This window comes from Bos indicus, chromosome 4 (genome assembly GCF_029378745.1).
Source record: "Bos indicus isolate NIAB-ARS_2022 breed Sahiwal x Tharparkar chromosome 4, NIAB-ARS_B.indTharparkar_mat_pri_1.0, whole genome shotgun sequence".
Taxonomy (NCBI): Eukaryota; Metazoa; Chordata; class Mammalia; order Artiodactyla; family Bovidae; genus Bos; species Bos indicus.
The window spans coordinates 64,779,894-64,794,033 of NC_091763.1; the positions used below are offsets into that span (position 1 = coordinate 64,779,894).

Consider the following 14,140-nt stretch of genomic DNA (forward strand, 5'->3'; position numbering starts at 1 on the left):
CAGAAATAAAAAGAAAGACATGAAAAGCTAACTTAACACTGGATTGTTATACTGCTAACAAGAAAATAACAATCTATTTCATATTAAATTCCTGTATCTTTGGGATTCAAATAAAATAACATTCAAACATTGTAAAATAGTTAAAGGTATGTCATTCTTTTTTTATTGCAGTGTAGTTGATTTACAATGTTATGTTAGTTTCAGGTGAACATAATGATTTGATAGTTTTATGGATTGTACTGCATTTAAAGTGATTATAAAATAATGGCTACATTTCCCTGTTCTGTTCAATGTATTCTTACTGCTTACTTATTTTATGCATAGTAGTTTGTATCTCCTAATTCCATCCCATTATCTGGCCCTTCCCTCCTTTCCTCTCCCCACTGATAACCTCTAGTTTGTTCTCTGTATCTGTGAGCCTGTTTTGTTATATACAGTTGTTTTATTTTTTAGATTACACATATAAGCGATAACAGAGTATTTGTCTTTCTTTGATATTTCACTAAGTATAATACCCTCTAGGTCCATCAGCATTGCTGCAAATAGCAGAATTTCATTCTGTTTTATGGCTGAGTAATGTTCCAAAAAGGAGTACGTCAGGCTGTATATTGTCACCCTGCTTATTTAACTTCTATGCAGGGTACATCATGAGAAACGCTGGGCTGGAAGAAGCACAAGCTGGAATCAAGGTTGCCGGGAGAAATATCAATAATCTCAGATATGCAGATGACACCACCCTTATGGCAGAAAGTGAAGAGGAACTCAAAAGCCTCTTGATGAAAGTGAAAGTGGAGAGTGAAAAAGTTGGCTTAAAGCTCAACATTCAGAAAACGAAGAGCATGGCATCTGGTTCCATGACTTCATGGGAAGTAGATGGGGAGTGGAAACAGTGTTAGACTTTAGTTTTTTGGGCTCCAAAATCACTGCAGATGGTGATTGCAGCCATGAAATTAAAAGATGCTTACTCCTTGGAAGGAAAGTTATGACCAACCTAGATAGCATATTCAAAAGCAGAGACATTACTTTGCCAACAAAGGTCCGTCTAGTCAAGGCTATGGTTTTCCCAGTGGTCACGTATGGATGTGAGAGTTGGACTGTGAAGAAAGCCTAGTGCCGAAGAATTGATGCTCTTGAACTGTGGTGTTGGAGAAGACTCTTGAGAGTCCCTTGGACTGCAAGGAGATCCAACCAGTCCATTCTAAAGGAGATCAGTCCTCGGTGTTCTTTGGAAGGACTGATGCTAAAGCTGAAACTCCAGTACTTTGGCCACCTCATGCGAAGAGTTGACTCATTGGAAAAGACTCTGATGCTGGGAGGGATTGGGGGCAGGAGGAGAAGGGGACAACAGAGGATGAGATGGCTGGATGGCATCACCGACTCGATGGACATGAGTTTGAGTGAACTCCAGGAGTTGGTGATGGACAGGGAGGCCTGGCGTGCTGCGATTCATGGGGTCACAAAGAATCGGACATGACTGAGTGACTGAACTGAACATTCCATTGTATATATAGATCACATCTTCTTCATTTTTTCATCAGTTGATGGATGCTTAGGTTACATACATATCTTTTCTACTGTAAATAATGCCACTATAAAGACTAGGGTGTGTGCATCTTTTTTAATTGATGTTATTATTTTTTGGGGGGGATATATACCTAGTAGTGGGCTTATGGGATCATACAGTAGCTCTGTTTTGAATTTTTTGAGGAAACTATCCTGTTTTCCATAGTAGCTGCACCAGTTTACATTCCCACTGATAGTATACTAGAGTTCCTTTTTATCCTAATCCTTGCCAGCATTTGTTATTTGTAGACTTTTTGATGATAGCCATTCTGACAAGTGAAAAAGTGAAAGTGAAAATGAAGTCGCTCAGTGTCTGACTCTTTGTGACCGCATGGACTGCAGCGTACCAGGCTCCTCTGTCCATGGGATTTTCCAGGCAAGAGTACTGGAGTGGGTTGCCATTTCCTTCTCCAGGAGATCTTGATAACTCATTGTGGTTTTTACTTGCATTTCTCTGATGCTTAACAATATTAAACATTTTTTCATGTGCCTATTGATCACATATATGTCTTTTTTTGAAAAATGTCTATTCAAGTCTTCTGCCCATTTTTAAATTGGGTTGTTTGGGTTTTTTTTTTTTTTTGGTATTGAGTTTTATGAGCTGTTTGTATATTTTGGATACAAACCGCTTATCAGTTATATCATTTACAAATATTTTCTCCCATTCAGTAGATTGTCTTTTCATTTTGTTGATGGTTTCCTTTGCTGTGCAAAAGCTTTTAAGTTTAATTAGATCCCATTTATTTATTTTTGCTTTTGTTTCTTTTGCCTTAGGAGATAGAATCATAAATATATTGTTATGATTCATGTCAAAGAGTGTTCTGCCTAAGTTCTCTATTAGGAGTTTTATACTTTCCAGTCTTACATTCAGGTCTTTAATACTTTTGAATTTATTTTTGTGTTCTTTTACATGAAGTTGTCCAGTTTTCCCAGCACTGCTTGTGGAAGAGACTGTCTTTTCTCTGTTATATATTCTTGCCTCCTGTGTTGTAGACCAACTGACTGTAAGTGTATGGGTTTATTTCTGGGCTCCTTGTTCTGTTTTGTTGATCTGTGTGTCTGTTTTTGTGCCAGTACCATGCTGTTTATGCTGTTTTTATTGTGGTTTTGTAGTACAGTCTCAAGTCATGGAGTGTGATACCTCCAGCTTTGTTCTTTTTTCTCAAGATTGCTTTGACATTAATTTTTTTAATTCAAGTAGACTCAATTTGATGAAAGGAGGCTTTCCCACTAGATCCTTTGCAGAGAGATAGAGGTGTAATTTGCTACCATCCAGTGGATAGATGGTAGAAGCCATGTTCACATTTGTCTTTTACCTTTAAAGTGCTGTCACACTCAGTTACACAGCTGTGTCTGACTCTTTGTGACCCCATGGATGGTAGCCCACCAGGCTCCTCTGTCCATGGAATTTTTCAGGCAAGAATAGTGGAGTGGGTTGCCATTTCCTACTCTAATTTTAAAGTGCCAGGCCTAACAATTAATTTGTTCATTCATTCAGTTGCTTACTCATTCAAGTGATCTCCTACTCATTAGTAATATTTCTGCTATATAATTATAAGCCTGGATACTAAAGGCACTCCTTTCTATATTCTATACTCTCTTAAAACTCTTTATTTCTCTTCACTCCATGATTTCTCATGTTCATGACTTCTGCTTGGATTTTCTTTTCCCCTTATGATGACTTGTCTGAAATCAGCCTGTTCTTCAAGGTCCCTCAGTTATTTTCTCCATTGACTTGCTCCTGATTTCTCTTATCTAGAATTACATAACTTTCTTCTGATTTTCCCCAATATTTTATTTGTGACCCTTTAAGATTTTCTGCTTTGTATTATGGTTATTTATGTATATTTTACATCTTTGCTTCCCTACTGTTAATTGCTTAAATGCTGTATCAATGTTTGATACTTTTTAGTATTTATTTGTTCTCTTCTTTTCTTCTCTTCTACTTTTCTTTTCTGTCTCCTTCTGTTTATTTTTTTCTCTTTCATGGGTGCATGCATGTGTATTCACTCAGTTGTGTCTAACTCTGAAACTCCATGGCTCTATATATGGCTCTTTGAAACTCTATAGCCTCCAGGCTCCTCTGTTCGTGGGATTCACCAGGCAAGAATACTAGAATGGATAACCATTCCCTTCTCCAGGGGATCTTCCCGACCCAGGGATTAGACCCAGGTCTCCTGCATTGCAGGCAGATTATCATCTGAGCCACCAGGGAAGCCCTTCTTGTGGGTATTCATTAAATATTTGCTTACCACCTGCTGTGTGCCAGAGACTATAATACGGCCTTTGGGTAGAGTGAATAAAAATAAATACTAGGTCCCTGGGTTAACTTGATTATATATTTAAGTTACACATTGGGAATAAAAAAATCTGCTTGCTATATTGAGAGATTAGGGACATATTGAAAGAGAGAGTATGGACTATTCCCTCTTAAAAAATTTAAACAACAGTAAACTGTGTTTTCTTTTTCTGAGAGAGGGATGTATAAATGTAGTCTTCCTTAAATAGGACCAATATCACTCCTAGATTCAGGATTCTATGAATTTAAGAAAAACTATTATGTTCCTAAGTGTTGTTGGCAGGCATCAACAAAGTGTCAGTTGATGATGTAAACTGAAAATGTCAAGTAAGGCATGACTGAAATTCAAATTCTATGTTAAAATAAGTTTTACTGGTACCCAAAATGTTTCAGCCAAGTATTTTGGAAGCTCTGAAAATGTAAAAAAGATATGGGGGAAGTAGAGAATACGTATTATATTGTATTGCTTATCATTCATCTCTATGGTATCTGCTGTTGTATATCTTGTCCCATGATGAGGTGCTTGATAAATGGTAAACAGGAGTTGTGTCTATAACAGGTAGATGTGTTTTCCCCATGCTGTCCTCTAACTCTTTTCTGAAACAGTTACTGTGGAAAAAACATGCCCCAAACTGAGAACTTTCACTGAGCATAATTTGTTTAAGAAGTCAGCAGAGTAGGGGTTTATAAGGAAACATCTGCAAAGCAGTCAGAAGTTTGGTTTCAAAGAGAAGTGTAGAGTCTGACAGGTCCACGTCCAGACAGCAAAGTCTCAGGGAAACGTTCCTTTCGGTGAAACTTGAGGAAGGCCTATTGGGAGGATGAGTATGCAAATCTCAAGGAGATGGGCAGGTATAGGGCAGCCTTTCATGACTGGCTTCATGTGGGATCAAATGGACTGTGACGCTACAGCATAACTGGATCATAGTACGCGTTAGGAAAGAATACAGAGGGTTGGATTAGGACTCGTGCTAGAGTTCATTTCTGTATCCTCCTCAGACGTCAGTTCTGTGGAGTTTTTCTTCTGTGGGTAAATTGGTTTCTGTCTGGAGGAAGGCATTTGGCAGCAGAGAAATATAGCTGCCCCACCTGACGCAGGTCATAAGAGTTTTACCAGATGGAGGGTATAGACATTACTGCAATGCAAAACATGGCTTTGAATTGCATGTTCCTGGCAATCTCGACGAAAACAGACACCGTAGGAGATGTACTTTGCCAGGAAGATTTTGCTTTGCTCCCCAAAGTAAAATTTTAAATTTGTGTAAAATTTGTCTGACACAGGCTGAACTCTTTTGGGCCTTGTTGGAATGCAGTTTATCCTTGTACAAATTGCCTGGAGTTGGGGCTGTGGTGTACTTTTCAGAAAATATAACTGCGATTTTACTCTACATGTTTTTACTCTGTAAAACCAAGAATCTGTAGGTATTTTTTTTTTCGGTCTTGATTTTAAAGGATCTCCAAATTTCTGGGTCTGATGTCGCTTACATTTTTTTCATCTCCCTGCACAACCAGGCTTTTTAGAGGGCAATGAATCTCTTGGCTTCTTTATACCCCCTTACCCAGGACAGTGCTTGGCACATAGCCTCCCTTAGTATTCTTGGGATGGATGCTCACTGAAGGGGCATGAAGGGCTAGGATGTCTGGGGGCCGAAAAAGAAAAAGCAGATCCTTCAGTGGTCAGGTCTTCGGTGCTCAGGCTGACCAAGCTCACCACTGTGGTCTTTTGTGTTTGGCTTCTTTGAGTTAGCATAATATTTTCAAGATTCATCCCTGTTGTAGCATGTATCAGTATTTTATTCCTTCTTATTGTCAAATAATATTCCATCTAATGGATATATCAGACTTTAGCCACTCATCAGTTAATAGACATTTGGGTTGTTTCCAAAGATCGGCTATTGTGAATAATGCTACTGTGAACATTGCTATTAAGTTTTTGTGTGGACTGTTCTTATGTTTTCATTGCTGCTGAATATATACCTACATGTGGATTTGCTGGGTCACATGGTACCTTTGGGCTTCCAAGGTGGTGCTAGTGGTAAAGAATCCACCTGCCAGTGCAGGTAGATGTTAGTGACATGAGTTTGATTCCGAGGTTGGGAAGATCCCCTGGAGGAGGCCACTCTAGTATTCTTCCCTGGAGAATCTCATGGATGGAGGAGCCTAGTAGGCTGCCGTCCATAGGTTTGCACAGAGTTGGACACAAATGAAACAGCTTACACAAGTGCGTGGTACGTCTATGTTTAGCATTTTGAGAAACTGCCAAATAGTTTTCCAAAGCAGCTGTAAAATACTATATTCCCATCGACAAGAAATGTAGGTTTCGGTTTCTCCACATCATCAACAACACTTGTTGTTATCTTTTTTGGATTGTTGTCATCCTGGTGGAGGTGAAGTGTTATCTCATTGTGGTTTTGATTTACATTTCCTCAATGGATAATAATATTGAGGATTTTTTTGTGTGTGCTTATTGGTCTTTTTTATTACAGGTGTTATTATATCTGTAAAAACCTACAAACTGAAGGGCTACCATTTATAAACTTTTTTTTTCAGTTTTTTAATTGACATATTTAGTTGATATACAATATTATGTGTTACGGGTATAAAAGGACCACCATTTATATTGTCAACTAAGCACTTAATTCCTCAGTTTTTGGTATCTGTTCAGTAATGTCCGTTTTGCTTCTGAAAGTTATAAATATATAACTATATACACACCTAGAAAGCCAAGCTTTCAGATACAATTGAGGTTTCTGTGCAGGACTGTAGACCCATATTTTTCTATGAACTTGGAAAATACAGCTAGGTCAAAATGAATACTTTATAATCTTAGAGTTAAAAAAAAATTAATGTATTTCTTAAAGATTCAACATTAAGTTTCTTAAATAAAAGTTATTGAAGGTGTTTGCTTCTAAACAAACCATATCTGTGGGCATTAAAATGTCATTGCTTTTACATGATCCATTGCTGTGCAAGATGTGATCTTTTCAGTCAGATTACACCAGGGGTTTTTGTTTTGTTTTGTTGACTGTGTAGGTTTTAAATGCTTTCAAACTATCTTCTTAGTGGCTTGACATTTAATGCCTTTTGCATGTAAATTTTCCTTATTTTATTTTCCAAACTGTCAGCAAACTGCTTGTGTAGCTTGCCTTTTTACTAAATTATTGCAGTGCTTAGGGACATCTTTCTAGGCTTGGTCTTCCACTCACATATTACAAAGATGTTAGCCGGACCCATTTCTTCCCTTCGCACAATTCCACGATCCTATTCCCTGGTCTGTGGGAGAAGACAGCAATCATGCATGTGTATACTACACATGTGTAAAAAGACCTTTAGGTTGAACATTTTGAAATATGTGTGTGTACGTGTGTGTGTATTTGTGTATGTGTTTAAAACTTGAAATGTGGTTTTGCTACTTGCAGTTGAAGTAGGATTATATATGCATGATAAAGTGTAATCTTGCTGACACTGTATAACCATTTATACCAGGTAGGGTGGGTCACAAATTATATTTGAAAATTGACTTTCTGCTAGTGTACCTTTTGATTTAGCAAAACTCACATTAGCACTATCTGAAACACTGAATAAGAAAGTAAAGACTCAGCTTTCTAGGTTCTAAAAATTGTGAGGTATATGTCTTGTTTTTCAAGTTAGCTTTTACAGGAAGTTAAAAAGTAAGAATGGGTGATGCTACTATTGTTATTATTAATAATAGCTGCAATTTATTGAGTATTTCTTATGTTTCACTGGGTTGGTTATCAGCTGACATCTGCAATACCTGTGGAAAATAATAAGTGTTACAAACTGCCATTTTTACAGTCGGACAGTGTGAGGCTCAGAGATAACTTGTCCAAAGTAGCAAAGCTAAAAAAAGATAGAGCCAGAGCTTTAGACAGGAGGCCATCTGAACGCGAAATGCATATTTAAAAATCAGCTTTATTGAGTGTAATTAACATGTAATGCAATGTAGTTAAACTGTACACAATAAATTTTGACATATGCACACACCAGTGAAACCATGACCACATTCAATAAAGAATGTGCCCATCACCTCCAGAACTTTGCTCATGATGCCTCCTTTAAAAAAAAAATTGATTTCTGGTAGCATCAGGTCTTAGCTGAGGCATGCAGGATCTTTGTTGGGTTATGAGGGCTTAGTGGTTGCAACACATGGGCTTAATTTCCCTGTGGCATGGTGGATCTTCCCAGACCAGGGATCGAACCCATGTCCCCTGCAATGGCTGGCAGATTCTTAATCATTCGGCCACCAGGGTAGTCCTTCACAACCCTTTTTAATGCTTTCTTCCAGCTCCACCCTGCCGTTCTCTACCCATAAGCCCCTTCCTGTGCAGCCAGTTATCTACTTTCTAGCTCTGTAGCTTATTTTGCATTTTCTAGACTTTTGCATGTATGGATCTACACACTGTGTACTTTTACAAACTGGCTTCTTTCTCTTAGTATAACTGTTTTGAGAGTCATCCATGTCATTGCATGTATCAGAGGTTCAATCCTTATGTTGTGGAATTTTATTCCATTGTATGGGTTTTGTGCCACAGTTTATTCATTCACAGTTGATAGGCATTTGAGTTATTTGAAGCTCGGGGCTGTTACAAATAAAGGCATTAAGAATATATATAGGCAAAAAAAAAAAAAAAAGAATATATATAGGCAAATTTTTATATGGACGTAGGCTCTCTACTTGTCTAGAGTAAAAACATAAAAGTAGAATGACTAGATCACACAATCGTCACAAGTTTAAAGTTTTAAGCAGGATGGGGAACACATGTATACCTGTGGCAGATTCATTTTGATTACAAGTATGTAAAGTTTAAAAATAAAATAAAATTAATTAAAAAAAAAAAAAAAAGAAATGGCCAAACTGTTTTCCAAATCTGTGCCAGTTTACATTCCCGCCTGCAGAGTATAAGAGCTCCACTTGCTCCATGTCCTTGAGCCATTTGGTGCGGTCAGACTTTTATATTTTAGCTGTCCTAATGGATGAGCAGTGGTATCTCTCATTGTGGTTTTAATTTGTTTTTCTATTAATATCTTATGAGGTAAAACCTTTTTTCTTATGATTTGAAACCTTTTTCCTCATGCTCATTTGCCATTCTTCTTTGGTAGAACATCTAGTCCGCTCTTTTGCTTGGTTTTAAAAAATATATTTATTTATTTGGCAGTGCCTGCTCTTAGTTGCAGCACGTGGGATCTTTAGTTGCAGCATGTGGGATCTAGTTCCCGACCAGGGATGGAACCTGGACCCCCTGCATTGGGAATGCGGAGTCTTAGCCATTGGACCACCAGAGAAGTCCCCCTTTTTTCTGATTATAGTTGGGGGCTCTAGGGTCCACAGCATTATCTTCTTCCTGATGTCTATTGGTCCTAAGTGTACCTCATTGCCAACATCAATCATGTATCTCTTCCATACCCAATTTACTCACATATGAAATTTCATCATGTTTTTGTTTCCTGCTGTGCCTCTGGATAGAAGGAAATATTCCAATGTTGAGCACTTATTGTCCATGGAAAATGGTCCCAAACTCTAGGACTGTCAGCACAGATTGTAAGTGATGGGCCTGGTGGTGGAGCACAGGGTTTGTGATTCAGGACACCCACCTACTGGTGGTGTCTGAAGGAACTGGGACCCAGGTCATGGTTCATTCCCACTGTAAACATCCATTACTATAGACACAGGCTTCCCTGGTGGCTCAGATACTAAAGAATCCGCCTGCAATGCAGGAGACCTGGGTTCGATCCCTGGGTTGGGAAGATCCCCTGGAGGAGGGCATGGACAGAAGAGTCTGGCAGGCTACAGTTCATGAGGTCGCAAAGAGTCAGATAGGACTGAGCGACTAAGCATATACTGTAGACATATTTCTTTTCTTTTACTTATACCCTTCACCTCTTTGACTTACATAGTGTGGGAGAGGATTTTGTATTTTAAGGTAGAGAAAGCAATTTTTCTAAATTGATCAGCCCATGAAGAAAATGTTAATTCTTCTGAGAGCACCATTTCTGTAAAGTGAAACTGCTTCACCAATGTAACAAGCCATGAGAACAAGAGGAGAGTCATTTCAGGCAAAGAAGTAGAAATGAATTAACTATAAAAATTTAAGGACTCCTTTTTTAGGTGAGTTTATTCGTGGATTATATAAGTGAAACTCCATACCTTTTCCTACTAGATTGGTTTCAGTCAGAATGAGTGGAACCAAGAAAGTGATAATCCTGTTGTGTGTGTGTGTGTGTGTGTGTGTGTGTGTGTATGTGTGTGTGCTCAGTTGTATCCAACTCTTTGCAAGCCTCTGGACTGTAACCCAATAGGCTCTTCTGCCCATAGGATTTCTTAGGCAAGAATACTGGTGTGGGTTGCCATTTCCTTCTCCAGGGGATCTTCCCAACCTAAGGTTCGAACCCACCTCCCTTGCATCTCCTACATTGACAGGTAGATTTGTTACCCCTGCACCACTTGGGAAGCCGCCAATAGACCTATTATTATTTGCAAAAAGAAAATTCCACCAAAGAAAGGCAGTATTGACATTTTAAGAAGTGACTTTCAAAAGAATTTTTTTTTCATGAATACTTTAAGTTGTCTCCTATTTTTGCACTGGAAAAATCTGATTTAGGTCTGGCTTGACTATCACAGCATGTCTGCAGATACCAACCAAATTTTTGCAAGATCTCTTTAAAATGACCACATTCAAAGAACTGTTGATAAATGGAAATCAGAAGAGACTTGTTTCCTCTTATAACAGGTGGCTCTTTGGATATATTTAGAAGTGTGTTCAGTTCTCAATAATTTGGTATTAAGGAAAGTTTACCTGTTGTATGTTTTCAGACTCATCCAGTGGCATCTGATTTTTTTTAAAAATCCATCATAAATTAGAATAAGAAAAAAAAGTATATTAACCAATGATTTTGAGAATCTGTGAACAAACTGGATTCAGGTGTGGCTTGATCCAGGTGCTCAGATGATGAAGACAACTAGGCCCAGTGTCTCACTCCATCTCCCCACATCCTGCTCCTCGGAGGCTCTGTTCTTTGCCAGGCATACCTGTTGCAACAAAGCCTCACTTACCTCCAAGTTCTGTCCATCAGGATAAAAAATGTAGGAACTCTTATACAAATCCCAGGACCTACATGGACTAGAGAAGCTTGGGTTACATGCCCATTCCCTGCCAGCTCCAGTGGAACTGGAGCTCCAGTGGAACAGCTTCAGTGTGCCCACTGGTGGGTCTGGGTGAGGCCTTCCCACCTGGAGCTGGGAGTGGGGTGATCTGAGAAGGGGGATGAAAGAGTGAGCTACTGTCAGAAGACAGAGGGTGGGGACGCCAGGTGGTCAGTGTACAGCCAGGGTTCACTCCATCTGTGGACCCATTGGTTGTTTTCTTCAGGACTTTGTAACCAATTCCTGCTCAGGTAAAGTTTAGGGAAGGGACATTATTCTTAACAAGGTAAGGACATTATTCTTAACAAGGTAAGAATATTATTCTTAACAATTCAAAACAGTTTACTTTGTTACATGATTCCTGTCTGTTTTCATGTGTCTTGGGAGTCATTTAAACAACAGGGTCTTTCCACAAATGTCTAAACTACACATAAGGGTCTGACCTGATCTCTTTATGGATCTAGAGATTTTGGTGCATGGAATTGAATTCAAGTTTTCACAGTCCGTCTTAGCTGTGACTTTCTGGAAAACAGAGCAGCATGCTTCTTCCACAAAGCTCCATGGAAATATGGATAGAAATCATGTTAAATTCAGTGCCAAGGGAATTCTTTGCATGGATGCTGCTTTCTTGTCATCCATAATTTTAACTGCGTCAGAAAAACCTTCCTGATTCTTAATAAATCATTACCTGAAAATAGCTTTTATCTGTTTTTCCTCACAAATGGTAAACTCCATAAGAGCAAATTTTTTTTTTTTCTGTTTTGTCTTCTCTGTAGCCACAGCACCTAGATCTGTGTATAGCACATAGCAGGCACTCAACAAACACGAGGGCATGAATGGATGGCTCCTACAACTATTCTTTTCCTCCTCACGAGGCATAAAGTGTCCTCTGAAAATGAAGTTGGTTGGAGTAACTACAGTAGCTGAATCCAGTCATAGTTATGTTGTTATAATGAATGGGCAATGTAATATAATGAAGTTAATTAACTCCCAAAGTGTGTACTTTATCCAAAAGATGTATTACTGGCTTTAGGCAAGGAATGAGTCTGGCCTCCATGATAGATAGAGCTTACACTTCAAGACAGTAAGCATTGTCCTAGAGAGAGTGTTTAATATTGAATCACACAGTTACGTCTGAGGACAAGCATGATTGTACTACGTAGAAATGGAATAAGATTTGTTATCAATGCACTTTTGGAGTTCACAGTCTCATAGTCTACTTGGAAGAGGTATCTAAGCAGTCACCCTGTTCACAGACTTTACCTTTGTGCCTGGAAGGGAGTTAGAGTTTCCATGGTTAATTCCTCCTATCACTTCTGTCCTCCCACTAAGCCCTGAGAAAGAGAACCGATTCTGGTGACTGTGCTTGTTAAAGCGAGCTTTGTTCTTGTTGTTGTTTAGTTGCTAAGTTGTGTCTGACTCTTTTGTGACTCCATGAACTGTAGCTTGCCAGGCTTCTTTGTCCATGGCATTTCCCAGGCCAGAATACTGGCGTGGGTTGCCATTTCCTTCTCCAGGGGATCTTCCTGACACGGATCGAACCCATGTCTCCTGAGTCTCCTGCATCGTAGGTGGATTCTTTACCACTGTGTCACCTGGGAAGCCCTGGGTGGGGTGGGGGGGGGTGGGGGTGGGGCGGGCGGTCTGCACCTTCCCATTCCAGAGAGAACCTGGAGATTGGATCTCTGAGTCTGTCTGTGGCAGGCTGGGCTCCTTGACAAATTAGATTCATTTGGTCAAATGTGTTGGCTTAAACTTTGCAGAAATGAAGTTGAATGAACATCAAGAAAAGCTATAGGGCTGATAGTCTAGCACATTAGTGGACCTCAGAGTACAAGTTAGCTTTATTTATAGATATTGCTTTTATGGTGAACTAGCTAAAAAGATATCAGCAAAATGAAAAGAAACTGAATTTCAACATTCAGAATATTGCTTGCAGTCATCACTGTGTGAGTCTAAATGATTCAAAATTTTTCATTCCATTTTGACATTTTTAACAAACATGTATGAGCAATTTCCAAGTTCTAAGCATTGAGAATATAAATTTGAATTAGATAAATCTGTTTTGGGCTTCACTAGTGGCTCAGATGATAAAGAATCCTCCTGCAATGTGGGAGACCTGAGTTTGATCCCTGGGTTGGGAAGATCCCCTGGAAGAGGGCATGGCAACCCACTCCAGTGTTCTTGCCTGGAGAATCACCATGGACAGAAGAACCTGGTAGGCTACAGTCCATGGGGTCTCAAAGAGTTGGACACGACTGAGTGACTAAGCACAGCACAGCACAAGCCTGTTTTGGTTTCAGAAAAACAGTCTCGAAAGGAGAAACATGGAGAAGGAAATGGCAACCCACTCCAGTATTCTTGCCTGGAAAATTCCATGGACAGAGGAGCCTGGAGGGCTACAGTCCATGGGTCACAAGTTGTACATGACTGAGTGCCTTTCACTTTCAAAAGAAAGCAAGAGAAAGAAAAAAAAATATCATCAGCTAACAGTCACATATTTGGTTCTGAAGGACAACTGTTATTTGATACTGTTTTGATTTCTGGAGAAGATAAGATTTTTTAGTACTCATGTATAGGTGTTCTCCTTTCCTTTAGTATTAAAGGACAAAGTTGGAAAGAGAATTCTATATATCTATGAAAGTTAAAGTACATATCAAGGCATATTTGATCCCACAAGGATTGATTTATTAGTACTTGTACAGCCTTACGAAAAGTACATGGTGCGCCAGGTCCCTTGGGGGCGCATTCAGTCTCACAGAAAAGAGCAGCATTTCAGGGTCAGGAACCATGGTTTCATGGGGAGAAGTTCTACAACTGACATCAAAAATATTTTGGAAACAATTATATTCAAAATGTAAAAATAAATGGGAAATGTACGCCTTAAAAAGATGCAAAACCAATGTCTCCACTCCTTGGAGCCTGCTGATTAGAAGCTTCAGGGATTTTCACAACATAAATCTTTGTTTTGTGTACTGTTTATTCAAACAGAAATTAATTCAATGATGTGCAATAAAGGTTTTCTCAAAGCAAAAAAAAAAGAAAAAGAAGAAACAGATCTGTACACAATTAGTTTTAGAATCTATGATAAGTAGTATGACAGAAGTCTGTGCAGA

At 39.0% G+C, this 14,140-nt stretch overlaps 1 protein-coding gene across 7 annotated transcripts in view; it reads left to right on the plus strand.

Moving 5' to 3' along the window:
* The window catches only part of PDE1C (phosphodiesterase 1C), a 622,941-nt gene that overhangs the window by 350,829 nt on the left and 257,972 nt on the right, over positions 1-14,140 (plus strand). The window lies entirely within an intron of this gene.